The following is a 25460-nucleotide window of genomic DNA, read 5'->3' as shown; positions in this document are numbered from 1 at the left end:
AGCACTTATATTGCAAATTCTGTTCTGCAATGGTAGGGTCCAATGAGGGTTATTGGCTTCCTGAAGAATGATGATATAACCTCCTCTATGTCTACCCCGAAATTACAGGTTTTACATCTGTGACACCTATGGAAGCCCTTCTCTTGCTGTAACCAATTTGTGCTATTCTGTACTTCCGGACTATTCCTCACTAGAGAATCTCTCATTGAGTATGCTTTCCAGAGAGTAATCTGTGGGGAACTAGGTAAGGTTGGTCCTAACACTGGATCTGCCTTAACCAGATGGCACTGTTTTTTATGATCGCTCTCAGTTCATTGTGTTGTGTACTATGAGTAGTGATAATTCTTGGTGAGGTACCTTCCTTCTTTTGCCTTCCCTTGGGGAAAACTAAGGCCTCACAACTCCACTTTTCAACGAAAATTAAGGCAGAGCTGCAAATCCAGCAAAAAAAAAAAAGAAAACAAATGCGGGCTTGTTTTGAATAGAGCACCCGGGTCAGCCAGGTCCTGGGGGCAGTTTTTTTCAAAAAGGAGGAGGGGCACACAGGCCCCCTTCCTAAGGCTTATTGAGCCCCGGGGACCACCACCTCCCCTAGGCATTTTTTTAATAATGGAGGGGGGCATGCGGACCCCCCTCCTGGGCTTCTAAAAAGCCCTGGGGACCACCACCTACTTGGGACTTTGTTTCAAATCAGGGAGTGGGGCCATCAGCCCCCCTCTCCGGCTATATACAGCCCCAGTGACCACAACATCCCCGGGACCAGCCCATGCTCAGAAAAGGAGGGGGGCCGTTCAGCCCCACTCCTGGATCCAATTATGGCCCTGGGGACTGCCACCCCCCCAAGGCTGGCTCCTGCTATATCCCGGTGTGCGCAACCCAGAGACATAGGGCCAGATGTATCAAAATATTTTGCACTCGCAAACGGCGAAATCGGCCGTTTGCGAGTGCAAAATCGTGGTCTGCAATGCAGCAAAGGCATTCGCAGACCACAAAATAGAAATCGCAAAAATTGCGATTTTTTGTGTTGCGACCATCCAGGTCGCTAGGCACTTCTGCAAAAAATCGCAAATTGCGATTTTTCGCAGAATGGTATTTTGCACATGCAAAATACCATTGTCTGCAACCAGGTGGTAACCTGGTGCAAAATTAAAAAATGCAGTAAAACTGCATTTTTAAATGTAATATGTAAAGCACACATGCCCTTTTGGTATGTGTGTACTTTACATAGTAAAAAAAAAAAAATTGGGGTGCAGGAGAGGGGGCCTTAGGCCCCCAGCACCCTGCCTTTTGCATTTCCCAAATTGCAATTTCTGGTTCAGAAATCGCAATGTAGGAAATGCAAAAAAATCGCAGCTATGGGCCAACAGGCCCATAGCTGCGAATGGGGCCAGTATCACAATTTGCGATTCGGTAATTGCATTTGTGATTTTTAAGAAATCGTTATTACCAATTCGCAAATGTGATACATGGTCCTTTGCGAGTCTGTAATAGCGATTTCTTAAAAATCGCAATTACCGAATCGCAATGGGCCAGATTCATACATCTGGCCCATAGCTCCTTGCTCTCAGTTGGCAGGAGCTTTGACAGCTCCCGCCAAGTCAGAGCAAACACAAACTCCGCTTCCAGAAAGCAAGAGCTGTCAAACTGTTCCACTTACTGGGAATGGAGTTGCTGTGTTTCCCTGCCCATAGAGCTGGGCAGGGAAACAGATTAAATGATTGCTCTTACACACAGGGAGCTGCATGTTTAGCAGCGCCCTGTGTGTGGGAGCAATGCTGGCTCCTGGAGGAGGTGGGGAGCCAGGTGGGACTGTGCGGGCATTCAGACTGTTCCTCCATGGTCCCCAACACTGCTGACTGGGTGCCCTGAGCGGCAGCCAGAAGACATGGCTGGGCCCTGAGTAATGGGTCCCAGGGGCCAAGATCAACCAGGGATCGGACCAGGGAGGGGGCTGCAGGTGGCCCTCCATCCTCTATACCAATCTGAAATTGTTCCTGGAGGTGGATGCATCATAGATCTATTGGAGTGCAATCTGAATGTGACTGTGACAAGAGGGTTCTTTCTCGTCCTCTCCTGGTGAGAGCAGAGTCCATTGTTCTCCCTTTGAATTGCTATGAGTATGCAAATCTGCAAACCACTTGGAAGCTCCACCTGCTTGGCCCCGCACCGTCCACCTTAGTAGTATGCAAAGGTCTTTCTGCCTTTTGCCAGGATGATGGACAGCTTACCAAAGGGCCCATCCCCCAGTTTTCTGCTGATCTTGGTGGCGAATTCTTGATGCCGAGGAATATAAGAACATCTCAACAAAACAAAGAAGCTCTTTCTTCATATAGATAAAAGGAAGGACCCTCGTTTGGTGGAGATTTACATCTTTGTAGTGTCACTGGCCTCTCTGTAGGAGGATTCATGTTATCACATAATTCTTGAGAAAGAAGCACCAGGAACAATCATGTTGCCAAAACACACAAGGTCACTGGTGACATTTCCTTGTAGTCCATTACACAGCTGTAGTGCAGAATACATGCTGGACATTTACCCAAGGAGGCAGAAAGAACTCCACTTGGATAGATATGTTGTGCTAGCTGTGGACTCTTGTTGGATAAAAGGGCTTGTGAGGTTCCTTTGTGGCCAAGACACTCACACAGTTACTTACACTCCCACAGAGACACTCACACAACCACTCACAGACCCACTCAGACACTCACTCTGACACTCATGCACCCACTCACAGACCCACTCAGACATTTACACAACCACTCACAGACCCTCTTGTACATTCATGCACCCACTCACAGACCCAGAGACTCATGCACTCACTCACAGACCCACTAAGAAACTCATGCACTCACTCAGATACACATGTACCCACTCACAGACCTACTCAGACACTCATGCACCCACTCACAGACCCACTCACACACTCATGCACCCACTAACAGACCCACATAGACCCTCACACACCTACTCACTGACCCACTCAGACACTCATGCACCCACTTACACACCCACTCAGACCCTCATGCACCCATCCACAGTCCCTTTCAGACACTCATATACACAATCACATACCTACTCAGAGACCCAGACAGTCATGCATCCACTCACAGACCTACTCAAAGTCATGCATCCACCCCCACATCCACTCAGGGACTCATGCACCCACTCAGAACCCACTTAGTGACCTATGCTCCCACTGGCAAACCCACCTAGGTACTCATCGATATACTCACAGAACCACTCAGAGACTTATGCATGCAGGGTTAGGTGTCTATAGGGGGTTGGCCACAGATCTTGGCCGCACAGAAAAGGGCTGTGCACGGCGCAGGTTGGGTAGTTATAGCGGGTTAGCCACAAGGCCAGGCCGCAGACCAGGCTCTGCAGCCAACCCCACCGCACACTGCTGCAACAGTGGTTGGATTATCGTATAGTAATTAAAATTACTTTAGGCTAAAAAAACATAGAAATGTAATGAAAAAAAACAAAAGTTACAGGGACGTTATACTTAGGATCTGAATTTACTCACACAAAACTATGGAAATTCAGCAGTTATAGTTATGGTGAGCTAAAGTATTTATAACTCGCACCTTGCCCACATATTACATCAGTCATGACATCATTGATAATATCACAGCAACATTTGTAATAAAATGATTGAGAAGAAAACTGTGCATGGGGGGGCGCAAGTTATAGTTACTGTAGGACACGAGTTATAGTTACTTGAGCTAACCTTAACTATAACGGCTGAATTTGAATGGTTTTGTGTGTGTGAATTCCGATCCTAACTATAACGTCCCTGTAACCTTTGATTTTTTAAGTGGAAAAAAAAGATATATATATATATAGAGAGAGAGAGCGAGAAAGAGTGGCAGACAGGTGTGAGAAAGAAAGACGGAAAGAGACAGTGCGTGTGTGTGTTGGGTAGGGTGGGGTGGGGGGTTGTGTGTGCCTAAACTCGATATTTTGACATACAACTTGCCAACTTGCTCAGAGGGAAACTTAGGCCTAAAATACCTTTACGGATTGCCGATAAAGCTGTCTTTTGTCTTTCTAGTTTTATAACTTTGTGTTTACATACAGATTGAAAACAATTCTAAGAACTGCTTCATTGTTGATTGTGGTCATGCTGTTGCAAAGGGCAGAGGCGCCAGTGTTGATGGGATGGGCTGTGTTGAAATTACATTTGGACCAAGTAGGTTGCTGAAGTTCAAGAATGTTTTTGGGTTCCTCTTATGAGTGAAAGACACAAAAGGGCAAAGTTGGGGATCAGCAATTCTTGAAAATCATTCTCAGTCAGATATTATCACATATTATGATTTTTGCATATGAAGGCTGTTGATAGATCATTGCATACAGTTTAGGTTCACTCAGATGGCACAGATTAGAAACAATTCCCTTGAACTCTTTGTGTTCTCTCTTGCTTAGGGAGCTGCAGGTTGTGTACAATGCTTACTTTGCATTGGTTATGAACAGATACTATTTTTGTATGTGGGATGGGGGCGCCTGTTCACATTCTCCAGGCTCAAAGACCTCGCTATTGTTCAGGTTCTCCTTTGAAACTCCCAAGGTAGCTGATCATGAAAGCCTGAGACAACAGTCAATTTCAATAAATTTTGCCTCTATGAGTTGCTGACAAATCCTTTTCCAATGAAGAGTGAATGAGATTGGACCCAGTCGTCACTCCAGAAGAGCTCACATAATTGCCAATCATTACGAAGATTATGAAGGGAAGACAGAGCTTTCTCAAAATGACCTGTAGTGGGTCAATTCTAAAAATTCAAATGTATTCAGTACATACTTTTATATTCAAGCTAGGAAGAAATGGTACGTACGCAAGCAGCAAGAAGGTTAGTTTAAAGGCTCTGATAGTGAGGTGAACTTCTCCCTCATCCTCTTCTTCATCTGTGCTGAGGAAGTAGACACAAAATGTAACCACAAGCTGGGAACATGCAGCTTTCAAATCCACTGGAAGAGGTAATGAAAGATCCTCCATCGCAGGAGGTGAAGAGATCATTTGTACAAGTTTGGTGGATCTGCTGAAGAACCCTCGAACATTGATGTGTCCATGTTCACATCTGATAGTTGAAAGTGAAGGCCCAGTGGCCGTTATTTGATTGGTGTCAGTGGGAAACCAAGCAATGCGCCTTGATTCACAAGCCAGTCAGGTCCTGAAACCTTCATCTCACCCACCTTAGGTCCACACATTACTCTATCTAGTGTAGTCCACCAGTTAAACAAATAAGGTAGCAGATTACTTGGAAAATAAGCCAATGCTCTGTTCTCCTTGACCTGACACTCAGAAAGGGGACGATTCACAATTACTCTCTTGTAGAATGTGCTGTCATCTGCAGATTTGCTCCACTGCAAACCTTTGTGTATATGGTACAAGAGAGCCAGTGCAAATCTGAGATACTTAAGGTGTCTTGATTTATGCCACTGCTAACCTTTGTGCATATTTTACAAGAGAGCTGGTGAAAACTTGAGATACCAAGGAGGATCTCCTAACTTTTGCCGGAGGACACCTTTATGAACGAGCCTTAATGTTCATAGTATAAAAAAGGTTCTCATCATCTTCCACATCTAAGCCACTGACCAGATACACAATAGGCAAGACAAGGAAAAGATTGTATTGACTAAAACCCGAACAGGGATCAGCAATATAAAATGAGATAAAATTATCAGAGTCAAATTGTAAAGCCAAGGGCCTGATTTATACTTGTTTTGCGACAAATTTGCGTATTTTTTTTTAACGCAAATTCGGTGCAAAACTAACTCCATATTTATACTTTGGCGAGAGACCTGTCTAGTGCCAAAGTTAAGGAGTTAAAGTAATTTTTTGGACGTGGAAACCTACCTTGCGTCAATAAGATGCAAGGTAGGCGTTCTTGTGCAAAATATGACTCATTGGCCTAAGAGCCATATTTATCCCCATGCTAAAATCACGCACGGAGGGACGAGGGGTCAAAGCTTGCTTTGCACCATTATTTAACGCCTGGGTCAGGGCAGGCATTAGGGGACCTGTGGGCCTATTTCCATGGTGGAACATCATAGCATAAGCCCACAGGTGCCCTCCCCAGATCCCAGGGACACCCCCACCCACACAGAGAGACAGCAGAGGATGGGAGACCCCATCCCAGGTAAGTATAGGTAAGTACAAGTAAGTAGTTTATTATTTTTTTAAGTGCCATTGGGGGCCCTGAAATGGGCCCCCCTACATGGCACTGGGTGCAGGTGCCAAGCCCAGGCGACCCTGGTCCCCTGTGCTGGCCGTTGGGGTGGTGGGCATGACTCCTGTCTTTTCTAAGATAGGAGTCATGTAGTATGGATGGTTAGCGTCAGAAAATGACACTAGGCTGGTTAGAGTCATTTTTATTTTACTCTAACCTGCTTAACATCATTTTTTGGTGCAAAGCCCCCTTCTCCCATGCCACCACCCCTACCCGGCTACGTCATGTTTTTTTTACGCTAGCCTACCCTTTGCACCAGCTTGCACCATTCCATAAATATGGTGCCCGGCTGGTGCTCAAGAATGGTGCAAGCCGGTGTAAAACATTTTGAGGCAAAACTGTTTTAGTGCAGTTTTGCACCAAAAATTATAAATATGCCCCCAAGTGTGCAGATATATAAAACATTTGGAAAGATTTCAGAAAGGATTTAAAAAATGTGAATACATCATAACATACAAATTTATTTGGGGAGACCTTATAAATGTTAGCATTTCATCTGTACTTGTTATGCCGAACTTAAGATATACCAGAGATATATATTGATGGCATGCCACTGAAACGGCAGGGTAGATGTCGAGCATATGCCTTAAGTCCTGGATTCCTCCCTGACGCAAATCACACAATCCTGTGGAATTGTATTAACAACCTTTATAGGCATTGAGAGGAATTACCCCTAGCCTGAGTAGCAATAGAGACTGACTAATGCCATGCTCTAGGTTGAAAGTTAAATACTTTTGTAAATATATTTTGTCTGTAGCAGCCAATGGGGATTTGTAAATGTTTAGCTTCATGCAATGATTGACGTCACTTAAGTGACTTAAGACCCAATTTAGATATTGGCGGACGGGTTACTCCATCACAACAGTGACAGATATCCCATCCGCGGAAATCTAAATCCCATAGGAAATAATGGGATTTAGATTTTGGCAGAACGGATATCCGTCACGGTTGTGACAGAGTAACCTGTCTGCCGATATCTAAATCAGGCCCTTAGTCTCGGGAATAGAGTTTTTTATAAAGAGCTCATGTTGTGTTGGCGTCCAGGTGGATAAATATTCCACTTTGCATTACGTAAAACCAATTTAAGTTTTCATTAAATGTGTTATCTTTTTCTGGTGTTAAAAAGATTTCCTGCCTCAAGATGTCTCTGAATGTGCCTTTTGTTGCATGATGTAGCCTATAAGCTCAGTGCACTATATTTGCGATTGCAGAGGTATAGGTCCTTGTAAGGTCAAATTCAAGGAGCAGTGCCTGAACTGGACTGACTGGTTTACTGACACCAGTTTATGGAGAATCCTCCCTTCATGGTGGTCCAAAAATGACCATTGCCTTATAGGTGTGTATACAAGAGCATATATGAGACTTGGCAGTATTTGTGCAGTATATATTTCTAGTAGATACTTAAAATGTATCTTTCCTGAGGATTTATAACATTAATTCAAAACAGCTGCGTGCCCTTGGCCTTGTTTCCTAAATATGTGTAATGGCATTTAATTTCAAGATTTTGGCAAAATACTTTTCCTATATATGTGTAGGATTTTACCATTTCCTGGGTGTACCCCCTATTTGCCAGCTAAATGCCTGGCAGTGCATTTTTTCTTTAAAAGCCATTATTCTCATCTTTGTAATTGTAAGAAATGGGGTTTCTGGTTGGCTAGGGTATGCACCTCAGCCTGGCAGAGTCCACCACTCTAGTCAGGGCAAGTAAGTTACACACTAAAGATAACCTGTACTCATCCCCAGTATCTTGGCACAGAGCAGTCAGGTTTATCCCCAGAGGTAGTGTGTAAAGAATTTTCACAAAACACACAACACCCAGTGACACAATAAATACACCACAAAAAAAAGTCCACACAGGGTTTTATAAAAACCTATGCTTCCTGTATTATAAATTTCATAGGTCTACACTATGACATAAATAATAATTACTGTGCAAAATATATAAATACTGGGATTATACACGTTATCCTGACAATGCAAGGCAAAAAGACATATGTTTGCGATATTATGCAGGAAAATATAATCCTTATAATGAGACTCAGTATCCTGGTAAGGCAAGGGTCAGGATACTGCACATTAGGCACTACTCTCCAGGCAGTAATAAAGCATAAGGATTATTCCAGAGTACACAACATAAATCACAATTACTTCAGAGGCACTGCAGTCTCCTTCTTAGGCACCCGCATGGGATGTACAAGTAACCATAAACCTACTGTCACTAGAAACACAGAACCTGTGACCCCAATCTTAATAAAAGGCCAGAACAACATATAGCACAGGTTTGGTAGTGCCAGTACTGAAGGCTGCCAGAGTAAATCACACGAGTTACAGTGGTATGAAGTAACACTTATATGTATTACCTAAATCCATGTTTGTAGAAGAAACTTCAGGGTCTAGGAGCACCTGCACTCCTATTAGGGTCTATACATTTTTTTTCTTCAGCCGTACTGCCTCAACGGCCTAAAGCCACACTTGAAATCCCAACTGGAGAGGGGTTTCCCCATGCAGAAGTGGACCAAGGCTCCTCCAAGGTAGGTCAAAACAGGTGGGGGTGTACATACACATGTCTGGAATAACGGGTGACGTTGCAGCGTATCCGGGGCCGGGCAGACCGCTGTTAATGAATGCCCCTAGAGGATGACGCAGCGGTTTCCCTCAGGGAGTGCGGCTTGCCGTGACCACAGTGATCATGCTCCAAGAAGGCAACGGCCAGCCCACAGAACCTTGTAGGGTTGCAGCAAAAAGCGCTGTTAATCCTCTACCGCGAGCCATTCCACAACAGGCGCCTGAGAAGGGAAGCAGTTCTCACAAGATTCCTTCTGGGGCAGTGCTCCTCAACCAGTAGACAGCAAGGGGGGGCAGAGAGCCCGGGCACTGCTCCTCGGGTGAATGCAAAACAGGAAGATTCACACTCATAGGGGAATGCGATGGGCAATTGCACAGCGCTCACCACATGCTGCCTTTAGGGCTGGTACGCAGATTGGGAAGGGCAGCGCTTGCCACACGTTAAGGGTAATAAGAAGTGCTCACCCATGCTGGTTTACAGCCAACGGAGGAATGAAGATGAAAAAAGGCACTCGCCACGCACTAGTTATGGAGAAAGGGCCAAGGAGTGGGAAAACAGCGCTCTCCTTGCGCTGGGCTACTTGGAAGGCACTAAAGGAGGGCACAATAGGGGCAGTACTGGTGGTTCCTATTGACAGTCCACATCAGTGTCCAGCCCGACCAGAATCAGGGTGCAGCTGGCAGCAGGGTAACAGACAGAAAAACCCTCCAGTGAGTCCTTTAAGCCACCCAGTACTTCAGGCAGCCGGGCAACAGCAGAAGAGCAGTCCAGATGAGTCCCTCAGTACAGCAGTCCCTCTGTCAGGGATCCGGTCCCAAGTCTCAAAGTGCTCTAAAAATCAGGGGGCTACAGCCCCTTTACTTATACTCAAAATGCCCAGCTTCTAGAAGGAGGTAGAAGGCTCCTGCCAGAGCTGACTAGTTTCAAGAATTTGCGTTCTCCTCTACCCTGGCTCCAGACATCAGTGGGGGGTAAACAAGCCCTTTGTGAACAGCCTATTCAGATGTTAAGTGCACCCGCCTCCCTCTCTAAGAACACCATCAGTATGCAGATGTAACTCTACCACACCTAACCCTCCCTGATGGATGGCTGTCTGGGGAGTATGCACAAAGTGGAGCAGTCACCCTGGCCTAGATGTGGATTGAAGCCATGCAGCAAAGCACCAGAGATATAAGTACAATGAAATGCCCACTTTCTAAAAGCGGCATTTCTAAAATAGTAATGTAAAATCCACCTACACCAGTAAGCACGATTTTTCAATACCATTCCAAACATACCAAACATGCCCACACTACTCTTTATAGATCAGAAATTACCACTTAGACCTATAGGCCCTCATTATGACTTTGGTGGTCTTTTTTGTAAACCGCCGAAGTCACGCCCGCCATATGACCGCCAGTGTTGGCGGTCTTCAGCCTGCCATATTATGGCTGCTGGCTGCTCTCTGCCACTATTTGGTGGGGAAGCTACCAGCAGCCATACAGGCGGTAGGCGGTCTATTAGAGCTTGCTCTGTCACCACCACCACATCACCACAACACAGCCCACCATGTTACAACATTGTAAATGGCGTGGCGGTGTTGTGTAGGCTGGGAGCTGGCAGTGGAGCAAGTGCCATGGACACCGTTCCCTCCCGGACGACCACTGCGACCACCAGGTAAGGTGATTGACCGACAGGGGAGAGGGGGTGTTGAGTGTTGTGTGCGTGAATGGGGGTGTGTGTGTTTTTGTGAATACAGGAGAGTAGGGGGATGTTGTGTGTGTGTGGATGCAGGTGTCTGTGTGTTTGTGTGCCTGTGTGTGCAAGTCTCTGTGTGCTTGTGTGAATGCGTGTATGCGGGGGTGGGGGAGTATGTGTATTTGTATACAGGGGTTGGTGGGAGTATGTGTGAGTGTATGCGGGGCGGAGGGAGTATGTGTGCGTGTATGCGGGTTGGGGGGAGTGTCTTGGCCATATGTGCATGTGTGTGTGAATGATTGTGCGTGTATGTGTGTATGTGTGGTGGGTGCGTGCGTGGATCATCAGTACGGGGATCGGGGAGTCATCGCTGCCAGGGGTGGTGAAGGGCTCCTGATGGGGTCAGGGGTGGGAGGGCTCCTGCAGGGAGGAGGGGGTTGGGGAGTCCTGAAGTGGTGACAGGAATTAGTATTCCTGTCGCTAATATCCTTACCACCAGGGATTTTATGGTGGGGCTGCCGCCACAGAATCCCTGGGGGTTAAGATACTCATTGTACCGCGGGCAGTGTTAGGTGGACAGCCTGGCCGAAGGCGGTCAACCTTCGGTCAGGCAGTCCCACCCCCCTGGCGGTACAGGCAGTGAACTGCAATGGTCATAATTTGGCAGTCCTGCACTGCCACACTGTTGGCTGTCTGGCCACCACCACCGGCGTGGCGGGGTTGGACCGCCAGGGTCATAATGACCCCCACAGAGGATAATTTCTAATCCAATCCTATGAGAGGAGCAGCACTCACAGCAGTGAGAAACTCAATAGGCTGTTTGTCACTACCAGGACATTTAACCCAAAAAGACATGTGTCCTACCTTTTCCATACACAGCATCCTGCCCATTGGGCTATCTAAGGCCTACCTTAAGGGTGACTTAGGCGTAGTATAAAGGGAGTTTAGGCCTTAGCAATTAGTTTGACTTGCCAAATCAGTGCAGCTGTAATAGACACATACAGGCTCTGCAGTGGCAGGCCTGAGACATGTTTGAAAGGCAACGTCTGTGGGTGGCGCAATCAGTGCTGCAGGCCCACTAGTAGCTTTTAATTTACAGGCCCTGGGTATATGGTATACCACTTTACAAGGGACTTATAGGTAAATTAAATTATCCAAACAGGTGTAAGCCAATCAGACCAACTTTTAGGGGTGAGAGCACATGCACTTTAGCACTGATTAGCAGTAGCAAAGTGCCCAGAGTCACAAATCCAACAAAAAGAGGGTCAGAAAAATAGGAGGAGAAAGGCAAAAGGCTTGGGGATAACCCTGCAGAAAGGGCCATTTCCAACAGTGACATTAATTTTTAAGTGATTTTTCCCTATGTCCTTGTTCAAAACATCCAAATTACGCTGACCTAGAGAGGTAAGATCAAATAAAACCACATCATCTGCATACATTAGGATGTGCAAATGGTAAGATGCAACACATGGGGGAGAATTACGTACATTTGCCAATTGGGTTGGCAAGTCACCTAGAGAGACAAGAAATGGGGCTAGCGGATAATCTTGTTTGAGACCATTCTTTTTTTGTATTGTTGGAGTTATGCCCCTTATTTCCTCCCATAAACACTCTACACCACATAGAAGAATGTAGTTCTATAAGTAGTTTCAGTGAGTTTGAGGGGATGCCCAATAAATTCAGTTTCTTCCAGATGGTTGGCCTGTCGACTTTGTTGAAAGCCGTTGAGAACTCGAGGAATGCACTATACAGGATTTGTGATTTGCTTACTGTACATTTGTCTACTAAGGTCTGGGTGTAAGGAAATGCCTCCTTGGCATGGTTACCCCCTGACTTTTTGCCTTTGCTGATGCTAAGTTTTGATTGAAAGTGTGCTGGGACCCTGCTAACCAGGCCCCAGCACCAGTGTTCTTTCCCTAAACTGTACCTTTGCTTCCACAATTGGCACAGCCCTGGCACTCAGATAAGTCCATTGTAACTGGTACCCCTGGTACCAAGGGCCCTGATGCCGGGGAAGGTCTCCAAGGGCTGCAGCATGTCTTATGCCACCCTGGGGACCCCTCACTCAGCACATGCACACTGCCTCACAGCTTGTGTGTGCTGGTGGGGAAAAAAAGACTAAGTTGACATGGCACTCCCCTCAGAGTGCCGTGCCAACCTCACACTGCCTGTGGCATAGGCAAGTCACCCCTCTAGCAGGCTATACAGCCCTAAGGCAGGGTGCACTATACCACAGGTGAGGGCATATGTGCATGAGCACTATGCCCCTACAATATCTAAGCAAAACCTTAGACATTGTAAGTGCAGGGTAGCCATAAGAGTATATGGTCTGGGAGTTTGTCAAACACGAACTCCACAGTTCCATAATGGCTACACTGAAATCTGGGAAGTTTGGTATCAAATTTCTCAGCACAATAAATACACACTGATGCCAGTGTGGAATTTATTGTAACATGCACCCAGAGGGCATCTTAGAGATGCCCCCTGAATACCAATCCGACTTCTAGTGTGGGGCTGACCAGTTTCTGCCAGCCTGCCACAACCAGATGAGTTGCTGGTCACATGGGGAGAGTGCCTTTGTCACTCTGTGGCCAGGAACAAAGCCTGTACTGGGTGGAGGTGCTTCACACCTCGCTCTGCAGGAACTGTAACACCTGGCGGTGAGCCTCAAAGGCTCACCCCCTTTGTTACAGCGCCTCAGGGCATCCCAGCTAGTGGAGATGCCTGCCCCTCTGGCCACTGCCCCCACTTTTGGCGAAAAGGCTGGAGGAGATAATTAGGAAAACAAGGAGGACTAACCCGCCAGTCAGAACAGCCCCTAAGGTGCCCTGAGCTGAGGTGACCCCTGCCTTTAGAAATCCTCCATCTTAGTTTAGGAGGATTCCCCCAATAGGATTAGGGATGTGCCCCCCTCCCCACAGGGAGGAGGCACAAAGAGGGTGTAGCCACCCTCCAGGAAAAAAGCCATTGGCTACTGTCCTCCCAGACCGAAACACACCCCTAAACCTAGTATTTAGAGGCGCCCCAGAACCCAAGAAATCAGATTCCTGCAACCTGAACTACAAAGAAGGACTGCTGACCTACAAGCCTGCAAAGATGACGGACGACGACAATTGCTTTGGCCCCAATCCTACCGGCCTGTCTCCTGAGTCGAAAACCTGCAACCAGTGACACATCCAACAGGGACCAGCGACCTCTGAAGCCTCAGAGGACTGCCCTGACCCCCAGGACCAAGAAACTCCTGTGAGCAGCGGCTCTGCTCAACAACAGCAACATCTTTGCAACAAAGAAGCAACTTCCCGCCGGAAGCGTGAGACTTCACCCTGTGTACCCGACGCCCCCGGCTCGAGATCCAGAGAACCAACACCACAGGGAGGACTCCCCGGCGACTGAGACTCTGTGAGTAGCCCGAGATGACCCCCCTGGACCCCCACAGCGATGCCTGCAGAGAGAATCCAGAGGGTCCCCCTGACCGCGACTGCCTGTAACAAGGGACCCGACGCCTAGACCAAGCACTGCACCCACAGCCCCCAGGACCTAAAGGAACTGAACCACAGTGCAGGAGTGACCCCCAGGCAACCCTCTGCCTAGCCCAGGTGGTGGCTGTCCCGAGAAGCCCCCCGTGCCTGCCTGCACCGCTAGAGTGACCCCCGGGTCCCTCCATTGAAACCTATCTAAAACCCGACGCCTGCTTTGCACACTGCACCCGGCCGCCCCTGTGCCGCTGAGGGTGTGTTTTGTGTGCCTACTTGTGTCCCCCCCAGTGCTCTACAAAGTCCCCTAGTCTGCCCCATGAGGACGCGGGTACTTACCTGCTGGCAGACTGGAACTGGAGCACCCCTGTTCTCCATAGGTGCCTATTTGTTTTGGGCACCTCTTTGACCTCTGCAACTGACCGGCCCTGAGCTACTGGTGTGGTAACTTTGGGTTCCTTTGAACCCCCAACGGTGGGCTGCCTATGCCCAGGAACTGAGACTTGTAAGTGTCTTACTTACCTCACAATCTAACCATTACTTACCTCCCCCAGGAACTGTTGATTTTTGCACTGTGTCCACTTTTAAATTAGCTTATTGGCATTTTAACAAAAACTGTATATGTTATTGCTCTAATTGAAAGTTCCTAACTTACCTGTGTGGAGTACCTTGCATTTTATGTATTTACTTCAAATCTTGAACTAGTGGTTCTAAAAATAAATTAAGAAAATATATTTTTCTATATAAAAACCTATTGGCCGGGAGTAAGTCTTTGAGTGTGTGTTCCTCATTTATTGCCTGTGTGTGTACAACAAATGCTTAACACTACCCTCTGATACGCCTACTGCTCGACTACACTACCACAAAATAGAGCATTAGAATTATCTAATTTTGCCACTATCTTACCTCTAAGGGGAACCCTTGGACTCTGTGCACACTATGTCTTACTTTGAAATAGTGCATACAGAGGCAACTTCCTACACTGGACCATCGCAATCTTATCTATCACTGAATGGTTAGGTCTGAAGCCTGCCTGTTCTTTTGAGATAATTTCTTTGGTAGTTGCCCTGTCCTGAAGATGTTCAACTATGCTGGCTGCAAAGATCTTTTCTGATGCATCCAGGAGAGCAAACTGACAGCAGTTAGCTGTCGATGTTTGTGATCCTTTTTTCATGTAGTGGTATAGTTATACTCCATTTCCAAGAAGAGGGAATTTGGCCTGTGTGATAACACAATAACTTATAGTGGTTTCTGCTCCTTCTTTTCCTGTGCTACACATATTCATGTCTATTTTTTTGTGAAATATATTTATCTTCTATTTTTGTGAAAGTCTCTCACAAGTTTGTATCTTGCCCAATAGGACAATGTTTCTTGGTCTCAATATTTCCTCTGGAACACTGGCTGCAGACAGAGTCTTGCCTCTCTGCATCACATAACTGTTAAACTTGCTGCAGTTTGGTCTGTTGTGTTTCTCATTTAGTATGTTAGCTGCAGAGCTTGGCCTCTCTGTGTCTCTCCTCTGTTAAACTGGCTGCAGAGACCAACCGCTCTGCGTCATTCCTCTGTTAGTTACACAGGCTGCAGAGCCTGGCTTCTCTGTGTCAGTCCTGTTGCAGCGGCTGCAGACAGAAACGTTTTAAGGCATGGGCAAAGTGGGCAATTGAACAGGCCTCCCGCCTTCCAAGGGGCCCCTGTTTAAGTGTACTTTTTCGCTATCTCACTTCGTTCTATCTCTATATCATAATCATTAACTTGTACACTAATATTGTTTGCTATCAAGGTGCTTGCATTGGTAAAAAAAAAAATAGGTAATATATTTCAAAGCTGTTCAGTACCGGAACTCCAAAATATTTCTTCCCTGGGGCCCCAACATCCTTAAAATGACATGGTTGCAGAGATCCACCTCTGTGTCTTTCCTCTGTTACACTGGCTGCACGGCCCGGCCTCTCTAAATCTCTGAAATGTTAAAATGGCTGCAGGTCATGATCTCCCTGTGTCTCTCCTCCGTTCCACTGGATGCAAAGGCTGCCCTCTCTGCTTCTGATCTATGGTATATTGACTGCAGGCAGTGACTGTCCTCTCTGTGATTCTCGTCTGTTAAACTGGATGCAAGATGTGGCCTCTCTTTGTCTCTCCTGTATTACAGTGGATGTAGAGCCCAGCCTCTTTGAGTCTCTGAACTGTTAAACTGGCTGCAGGAGTTGGCCTCTCTGTGTCTCTTCTCTCTAACACTGGCTGCAGGGACCCACCTCTCTGAGTCACTCCTCTGTTACACTACCTGTGGAGCCCAGCCTCTTTGTGTCCCTCCTCTGTGACACCCTAGCTACAGTCTCTGAACTGTTAAACTGGCTGCAGGGCTTGGCCTCTTTCTGCGTCTCTGTTCCTCTGGCTGCATAGATTGGACTCTCAGCATCTGTGCTATGGTATACAGGCTGCCAGATGTGCCTGGCCTCTCTGCGTTTATCCTTTCTTACACGCACTTCTTGGCCTCTCTCTGTCTGTATCACTCCTCTTTAACACTGGCTCAGGGACTAGCCTCTCCTCTCTGAATTACCACTTTTCTTCACTAGATGCATCAATGGATGCCCCGTGTCTGCCTTATGTTATACTGGCTGCCTGGCCTCTCAGTGTCACTCCTCCATTACACCGGATGCAGCACTGGGCATCTATGTGTCACAAAAGTGTTTCTAGGCCTCACCTTGCCTAATGGCTGCAGAACTAAGGGCCAGATGTAGCAAAGAAACATTTTGCGACTTGCAAATAGCGAGTCATAGCGACTCGCTATTTGCAACTCGCAAAATGTTATGCAGTACGGTGTCTCAGACACCGTCTGCGAGTCGGTATGGGGTCGCAATGACCCACCTCATTAATATTAATGAGGTGGGTCGCAAATTGCGGCCCCATACCGACTATGGGCACTCGCAAACATGGAGGCCTGCTGTAGTCAGCAGACCTCCATGTTCGTGACTGCTTTTAAATAAAGCAGTTTTTTTTTTTTTTAAGTGTAGCCCGTTTTCCTTAAAGGAAAACGAGCTGCACTTAAAAAAAAATCCGAAACCTTTAGTTTCGGTATTTTTTCAGAGTAGGCAGTGGTCCCTTGGACCACTACCTGCCCTGAAAAAATAATTTGGGGTCCATTCCCAAAGAGGAAGGGGTCCCATGGGGACCCCTTCCAATTTGCAAGTGGGTTACCATCCACTTCAAGTGGATGGTAACTGCGACACCATTGGTCGCAAATGGTATTGCATACCACTAGGAATCGCAAATAGGAAGGGAACACCCCTTCCTATTTGCGATTCTGAAATGCATTTTGCGAGTCAGTCCCGACTCGCAGAATGCATTTCTGCATTGGAAACACGCATTTGCGAGTCGCAAACGGCAGATTTTGCCGTTTGCGAGTCGCAAAGTGTTTCCTGCATCTGGCCCTAAGACTTTCTGTCGGCTCGATTCACAAAAACATTGGTACTTTTTCTCTTGTAGATTTCATCTTAAATTTTTAGTAGATCTGCATGTTTATTGCCTATCAGTTGTCCTTCGAGAGCTACTGAAATCCTTCTATTTTCCCCATGGGCAATCCCCTTACCTACACTCCACCAGTTTATGAGATGTTCACTTCTGTTTCCTACAATGAAAATGAATTTACTCCTGCCCTTGATCTAAGTAAATCTACAACATTTTTCAGGGTGGGACTGCGACAGGAAAACGTTTGTGAATATTGACGAACAAGAACTTTTATGCGTATGCACAACTTTTCAGGGCATTACCCCTTGGCACACACGCTCCCGGCCACTGTGAGCACATTCGCTTGCACAAAAATCTTTGTGAATGTCACAGGGTATTTTACATTCATAAAATATAACTATGGGTGGAAAGACCCTGGCTTCAAGCTCAAATTGAATCTGATCAGCGAGGAGAACATTCTTAATATGATGTTTAGAGAACCGATTTGTTAACCGAATGGGCCTCATTAGAGGTCAACAGGGGTCGCAGCTGTGACCCCTGGCTTGTCCCTTGCGTCCCCTGGAACTGCCTTTGCGATCCCTGGCCTCACTGGTGGCAGAATCAGTGCCAGGAACACAGTAGTAGCTCGTCCTTATACGACGTCGGTTTGGGTGCCACTTTCTTTGATTTTTGTCTATTTGTTTATAACAATAATAGTGAATAATAATACTACATTATTCACTATTGGTGTAATAAAACATGGCGTACGATTAGCTGGAATATGACCTTCCCTGGCAGCAGAGGTAAGTAAAAAAATGCTTCTAAGTGTATTGTGTGCATGCTTGCGGGGGAGAGCGTATACGTAAGAGAGAGTGTGTGAATGTGAGTCTATATGTAAGCATGTGTGTGAGTGAAAGCAAAGTTCAAAAGGCTTGCGATATCACTCCTGCTACCCCTGGCATTTAGGAGAATTGACATCCATGCCTATTTCTTTACTTAATAAAGACTACAAAATATATACTAAAATTTTGGCTCTGAGATTAGAAAACGGTCTTCCATCTCTTATTCATCCCTCCCCAACTGGCTTTGTTAAGGGGAGACTTGTGACTGACGATGTCAGAACTTTTTGCCATGTGCTCGAGAAAGCTAAACAAATTCCTTCTCCCACTGTGGCTATGGCCTTAGCTGTGGAGGAGGCCTTTGGTAAGGTGTCTTTGTCATGCTGCCGGCTCCTGCGGCGTCCTCTGCTCGGGCCGCGGTGAAGGCTGTGGTCCGTTTCTCGGATCACCGGGCTTGACGCGGCCTTTGTTCCCGGCCACGGCATATATTATTGCCCGCGGTGAGGTCGGAGGCCCAGAGTTGGGTGTTGGGCCTCACCGTGTTCAATGCGCGTCGTGGGTGTTCGCCATGCGATATCTGCACCCCAGCCCTTCACTTACCTGGTGCTCTAATCTAGGGCTCTTCTTTTGTTCCTTTTTTTCTTTTTCCATTTTCCTTGTGGGACCATGTTCTCTCCTTCCCAGCATGCATTTCTCATTTTGTTTCCCTGCATGCATCTTTTTCCCTTTCTAAAATGGTGCCTTTTTCTGCTTTGTTCTATAGCTCATTTCCCAATTCAAGACGGCATTCTTGTTTGTTCCTGCAAGTCACTTCCTGCTAAGTGGTACATAAGGGGTCAGTTTCTTCTTGTCTTTGCAACACTTTCCTTGGTGGTGATCACACTCCGTCTTTTTTTTATTCTGATTTGAGGTTTGTTCTTTTTTTTCCATCTTATCCTGTTATTCATTTCCTGGCATTAGTGTTCTGATTTTTGTCTTGTCCTTTTTCTGTTCCAGAGAGTTTCTGTCAAAGAGTTTACTTTTTTCCCTTATGGGGTTTTCCTCTGGGACCCCACCTGGAGGGCACGGACTGTGGTGGCGTACCATTGTCAGCAGCACCGTGGCTACTGGAAGGGGTCGCCCTTACCTCGACCAGAGCAGGACGTGAAAGAACCGAGGTCGCACTTCAGCACCATCTGACCAGGGCGGTAAGCGAAAGATAGATCCTGACAGATTGCAACGTCCAAAACCCCAGTTTTGGTCAAGGATTATGGAAGACTCTTCGACGGTTGGTGAGGAAACGAGCCAATCATTACTCCTGACTATTCAACAACAAGCCCAAGAACTGCAACAGCTACGAGCTGAAAATGCGGCTTTACGACAAGCCTTGGTTTCCAGAACCACAGATGTTTCCACCATCTCTGCAACTACACCTCATTTTTCTGGGGATCCCAACAAATTACGAGAATTCTTTGATGTCCTGACAGTTTATTTAGCATTTCGACCTTTCTTAATTTGTCAAGTTTAAGACTAAGGTAGATTACCTGATCAGTGCCCTGTCTGGTCCAGCCTTAGCTTGGGCGACTCCCTTGGTAGCCACAAATGATTCCCAGTTTTCTGACTACACGGCTTTTGTTGATGCCTTTAAGGAAATGTTTGAACGTCCTGGACTTGAGTCTTCCGCAGAAGAAGCCTTATGTGACATCCAACAGGGGAGTCAGGACATCTTACAATATATCACACGTTTTAGGCAATTGGCAGCTGAAACCACTTGGGTAGAACACACCCTTGTTACCCTTTTTCAGAGGGTCTTCGGGATGAAATAAAGGACAAACTAGTGCACTCTTCTAGAGTGGAAGACATGAAAGGTTTAATGGACTTAGCACCCTCCATAGAATATCGCCTTAACGAACATAGGATGGAGAAGAGAAAGAATAGTGTATCATTCAGGAACCTCAAGTACAATCACTCATCGTCCCGAAGAAAGTCGACTTGAGTCTGGATGAACTTCCAAGGAGGAACCTATGCAAATAGACACATCCCGTGGACCCTTAACTGTTAATGAACGTGAAACCAGACAACGGAAAGGACTGTGGGCCAGATGTGGCAAAATGCCAATTTGCGACTTGCAAATTGCGAGTCCCTGCGACTCGCAATATCCAACTCGCAAATTGGTATGCAGAACGGTGTCTCAGACACCGTCTGCGAGTCGCTATGGGGTCGCAATGACCCACCTCATTAATATTAATGAGGTGGGTCGTAAATTGCGGCCCCATAGCGAGTCTAGGCACTCGCAAACATGGAGGCCTGCTGTAGTCAGCAGACCTCCATGTTCATGACTGCTTTTAAATAAAGCAGTTTTTTTTTTTTTAAGTGTAGCCCGTTTTCCTTAAAGGAAAACGAGCTGCACTTTAAAAAAAAACGGAAACCTTTAGTTTCGGTAATTTTTCAGGGCAGGGAGTGAACGGACCACTCCCTGCCCTGAAAAAATATTTGTGGGTCCATTCACAAAGTGGAAGGGGTCCCATGGGGACCCCTTCCAATTTGCGAGTGGGTTACCATCCACTTCAAGTGGATGGTAACTGCGACTCCATTTGCGACCGCTTATGCGGTCGCAAATGGAATTGCATCCCACTCCGAATCGCAAATAGGAAGGGAACACCCCTTCCTATTTGCGATTCTGAAATGCATATTGCGAGTCGGTCCCGACTCGCAATATGCATTTCTGAATAGCAAAGAGGCTTTTGCGCCTCGCAAACGGCGATTTTCGCAGTTTGCGAGGCGCAAACCCTTTGCTACATCTGGCCCTGTGTCTTTACTGTGGTGCTTCTGGTCATTTGATTCGTACATGCCCCATTCGTCCTTCAAAGTCTTTGGGAAACGCCAACTCCCGTCCTCTGTGAGAAGGGAGGGGATGGGATGTTCTGAGATACCTTCTATTTGTTCTTCCAAAGAAGAAATAACAGCCCTCTTACTTTTGCCTATTACATTGCAGTTACCTGACCGCTGGTAAGAGAGAGCATTAGCATTGTTGGACTGTGGAGCCAATGGAATATACCTTGATAAGACATGGGCTAACGAAAAGAAAATCCCTTGGATACCTAAAGACATACCAGAACAGGTTCATACGGTTGATGGATCCCTTCTAGCTTCAGGACCTGTCACTAACACTACTCCTACCTTATGTTCACATTTCGTGAAACATCAGGAATATGTTTCCTTCGATCTGACTTCTTCATCGAATCATGTAATAATTCTAGGTATACCTTGGCTAACACAACACAATCCCTGTATCAATTGGGAAACCAGAACTATTTTGCTTTCTTCTCAATTCTGTCAACATCATTGTTTTTTAATCAGGAACTTACTGGTCACCAAAGAGCATGCTTTTGACACAAAAAGAAGTGGGTTGTTCCATCAACTCTATCCAAGGGGTATCCAGTCATTACCTGGAATATGTAGACGTGTTTCAGAAATCTCAAAGACCAGTGCTGCCACCACATAGGGAATATGATTGTGCCACTTCCTTAGAAACTGGTACCGTAGTACCCTTTGGGAGAATGTACTCACTTACTGAGCCCGAAAAGAAGATACTCAAGGAATATCTGGAAGAAAACTTACAGAGCGGGTTATGTGCTCCTTCTTCTTCACCCGCTGGGGCTCCCCTCTTTTTTGTGCCAAAGAAGATGATAGATCTACGCCCCTGAACAGACTTCCGTGGGCTCAAAAAGATCACCCTTAAGGAGCGGTATCATCTACCCCTCATAAAAGATATTCTAGAAGCAGTAAGAGAAGCTAAGAAATTTACTAAGTTGGATCTTAGAGGAGCCTATCATTTTCTATGAATAAAAGAAGGTGATGAACGGAAGACCGCCTTCCGAACCCCTTTTGGTCATTATGAATATTGTGTAATGCCTTTTGTCCTAACTAATGCCCCCTCTATTTTTCAAAGGTTTATGGATTTAGTGTTTTCTGACCTCTTAAACCAACAGTGGTTATATACCTAGATGATATCTTAATATGTTGCCTTCATTCTGAACATCATACTATGCATGTACTTCAAGTTCTAGAAAGGCTCCAGCAACACTAACTATTTGCAAACCAGAGAAATGTGAATTTGACAAAACAGAGGTGAAATATTTGGGGTACCATATCAACCAAGTTGGTATTGCCATGGACTCAGACAAGGTTCAAGCCATTCTAGATTGGCCATCCCCCTCTTCTATCTAAGAAACCCAGTGTTTTTTAGGATTGGCCAATCTTATGGTCAATTCATAGCAGATTACAACAGCAAACTAGTCATATCACGCAAACGTTTAAGAAAGAGAGTCTACGGAACAGCTTTTTTTGGACAGAAGACGCAGAAACAGCATTTCAAAGCCTAAAGCGTGCCTTCACGCAAGCTCCAATCTTACGATACCCTGATACCACCAAGAAATGTATAGTTATCACTGATGCTTTAGAGAGAGCAATAGGGGCCGCATTACTACAAGAACAAAGCAATGATTTTTTACTTAGCCCATATACTATCTGATACAGAACGTAAATACTCTGTTTTGGAATGAGAACTGCTTGCCTTAACAACAGCCTGTAATGAATGGAGATAGTTCCTCATGGGTTCAAAAGAAACCTTTCAAGTCAGAACAGATCATCGAAATGTACAGTGTGTCTATGTAATTTTCAATGCCGGAACAGTCGTCAAGCCCAACTTACATCCCTGGTTCTAAAAATATTTTGGCGGATGCCTTGTTACGACGTTATCCTGAAATCATCGATTCTCCTACCTAAAACATAATCGTAACGGACAGAATTAATGGACTAGTGCAATCCTTTCTTGATAAAGTGAAGTCTGAGTACTCAACCCTCTCAGAGGTTGAAATGAATAACTTACATTCAAATCTACGTAAAGTTAAAGGATACTACTATCATAAGGATGCATTGTTCCTCCCTACTATGATGGTTCAAACAGAAGCACTACAGATGTGTCACGATTCCTCCATTGCCGATCATCGCGGTATTAAATCCACCCAAGAACTACTCCTTCACTCTTTTTGATGGCCCACGCTTAAAACAGACACTGGAAGCTATGCGGCTTCTTACCCATTTATGCACAAACCTAGATACCTCGTACCAAACCAGCAGGACTGCTTCATCCCTTACCCGTTCCACCAGCTCCTTGGCATACTGTATCTACCGATTTCATGTGATCCTTAGCTCCCTCAGCAGGAAATCGAGTTATAATGGTGACAGTTGACTCACTTACTAAGATGGCACATTTTACTGCATTAAAGAAACTACCCACTGCAAAATAATTGTGTCATCTCTTTAGACAGGAGATCTTTCGCCTTCAAGGTCTTCCTCAAGTCATTGTCTCAGACCTCGGCCCCCAATACATTTCACGCTTTTGGAAGCATTTTTGCAAAACACTACACATAGATGTGGGCTTGTCATCCGGTTTTGAGCCATACACTAGTGGACAAACGGAACCCCTAAACCAAGGGCTTGAACAATATTTACGCTGTTTTAGCAATGCTACGTAAAGCAACTGGTCTATGTACTTACACCTCACCGAATTCTCATATAACAACGCAGTACATAGTGCTTCAAAGGTCACTCCTTTTATTTGCTCTTACAGCTTTCATCCTAAATCTTTTCCTGGTACTATCAGGGAATCATCTACACTTCGTGTTATCACATAGTTTGCTCAACGACTACGTAGAATTCAACGTATTATACATTCAAATCTTCAAGCTACCAAACTACAAATGAAAAGGATTTCTGATAAGAGACAATGTGATGCCCCGTCTTATCAAACTTTTACCTCTCCATCTGTCACAAAATAAATTCAAACCCCGTTACAATGGACAATTCCTATTTTTTCAAGAAGTCATTCCAGTGTCATTCTGTCTTCGTTTACCTCAAACTTGGAAGATACATCCTGTGTTTCATGCGTCTCAGTTAAAGCCCTATGTGCCTGATCCTTTTCACAGACAATTCTCCTGTCCCTCTCCTCAATTGTTAATGATATGCCCGAATACGAGGTCCAGGAAATATGTGACTCTCGGATTTTCCAAAGACTTCTCCAGTTTCTTATTCACTGGAAGGTCTATCCTCTTAGCGAATGTTCTTGGGAAGATGCTTCTTCTGTTCATGCTCCTCTCTTGGTCGGTCGTTTTATCCGTATTTTTCACAGCAAACTCAGGGTATGGGGGGGCCTACTGCAGCACCGTGGTCTCCTGCGGCATCCTCTACTTGGGCCGCAGTGAAGGCTGTGGTGCGTTTCTCGGATCGTGGGCTTGCCGCAGCCTTTTTTCTCGGCCGCAGCATGTATTAGTGCCCACGACAAGGTCACTGCGGGATATCTGCACCCACCTCCCCAGCCCTTCACTTACCTGGTGCCCTGATCTGGGGCTCTTCCTTTCTTCCTTTTTTAATTTTTCCTTTTTCCTTGTTGGGCCATGTTCTCTCCTTCCCAGCATCCACTTCCCATTTTGTGCCCTGCACGCATTTGTTTCCCTTTCTAAAATGGTGCCTTTTTCTGCTTTGTTCTATAGCTCCTTTCCCAATCCAATATGGCATTCTTGTTTCTTCCTGCATGTCTTTGCATTGCAACACTTCCCTTGGTGGTGGTGATCACGCTCTGGCTGTTTCCAATTGTTGTTCCTCTTTTTTCCAGCTTATCCTGTTATTCTTTTCGAGGCGTTGGTGCTCTGATTTTTTAGGTGTCTTTTTTTGGTTCCAGGGAGTTCCTGTTAAGGAGTTTTTTTTTCCCTTAGGGGGTTTTATTCTGGGAATCCTTCTGGAGGGGACGGACTGTGGTGGCGTCCCATTGTCAGCAGCACCGTGGCTACCGGAAGGGGTCACCCTTACCTCGGCCAGAGCAGGACGTACAGGAACCGAGGTTGCACTTCAGCTCCATCTGATCAGGGCGGTGAGCAAAAGGTAGATCCTGACAGTCTTTGGTCTTTCCTAAGGTGAGCACTGGAGAAGTTCAATTTAGGTATTCATTTTATATGAATGGCCATGATGATTTTATCAGAAACACCAGTGCGTATAAACCTAAACGGTCAATTATCAGATACATTTTGTCTGTCATGGGTACCAGACAAGCATGCCCTTTGTCCTCTCTCCTTTTCTTGCTTTCATTTGAACGGTTCCTACACTTCATCAGGATTAATGAGAAAGTTAAAGGTATCCCTTTCAAGAGTGTCTCACAAAGATTGGCGGCCTATGCTGAGGATGTTCTGATCATTTCTACCAA

Source organism: Pleurodeles waltl, chromosome 7 (genome assembly GCF_031143425.1).
Source record: "Pleurodeles waltl isolate 20211129_DDA chromosome 7, aPleWal1.hap1.20221129, whole genome shotgun sequence".
NCBI lineage: Eukaryota > Metazoa > Chordata > Amphibia > Caudata > Salamandridae > Pleurodeles > Pleurodeles waltl.
The sequence above is the reverse complement of the archived record's forward strand: the minus strand, read 5'-3'. Positions refer to the sequence as shown.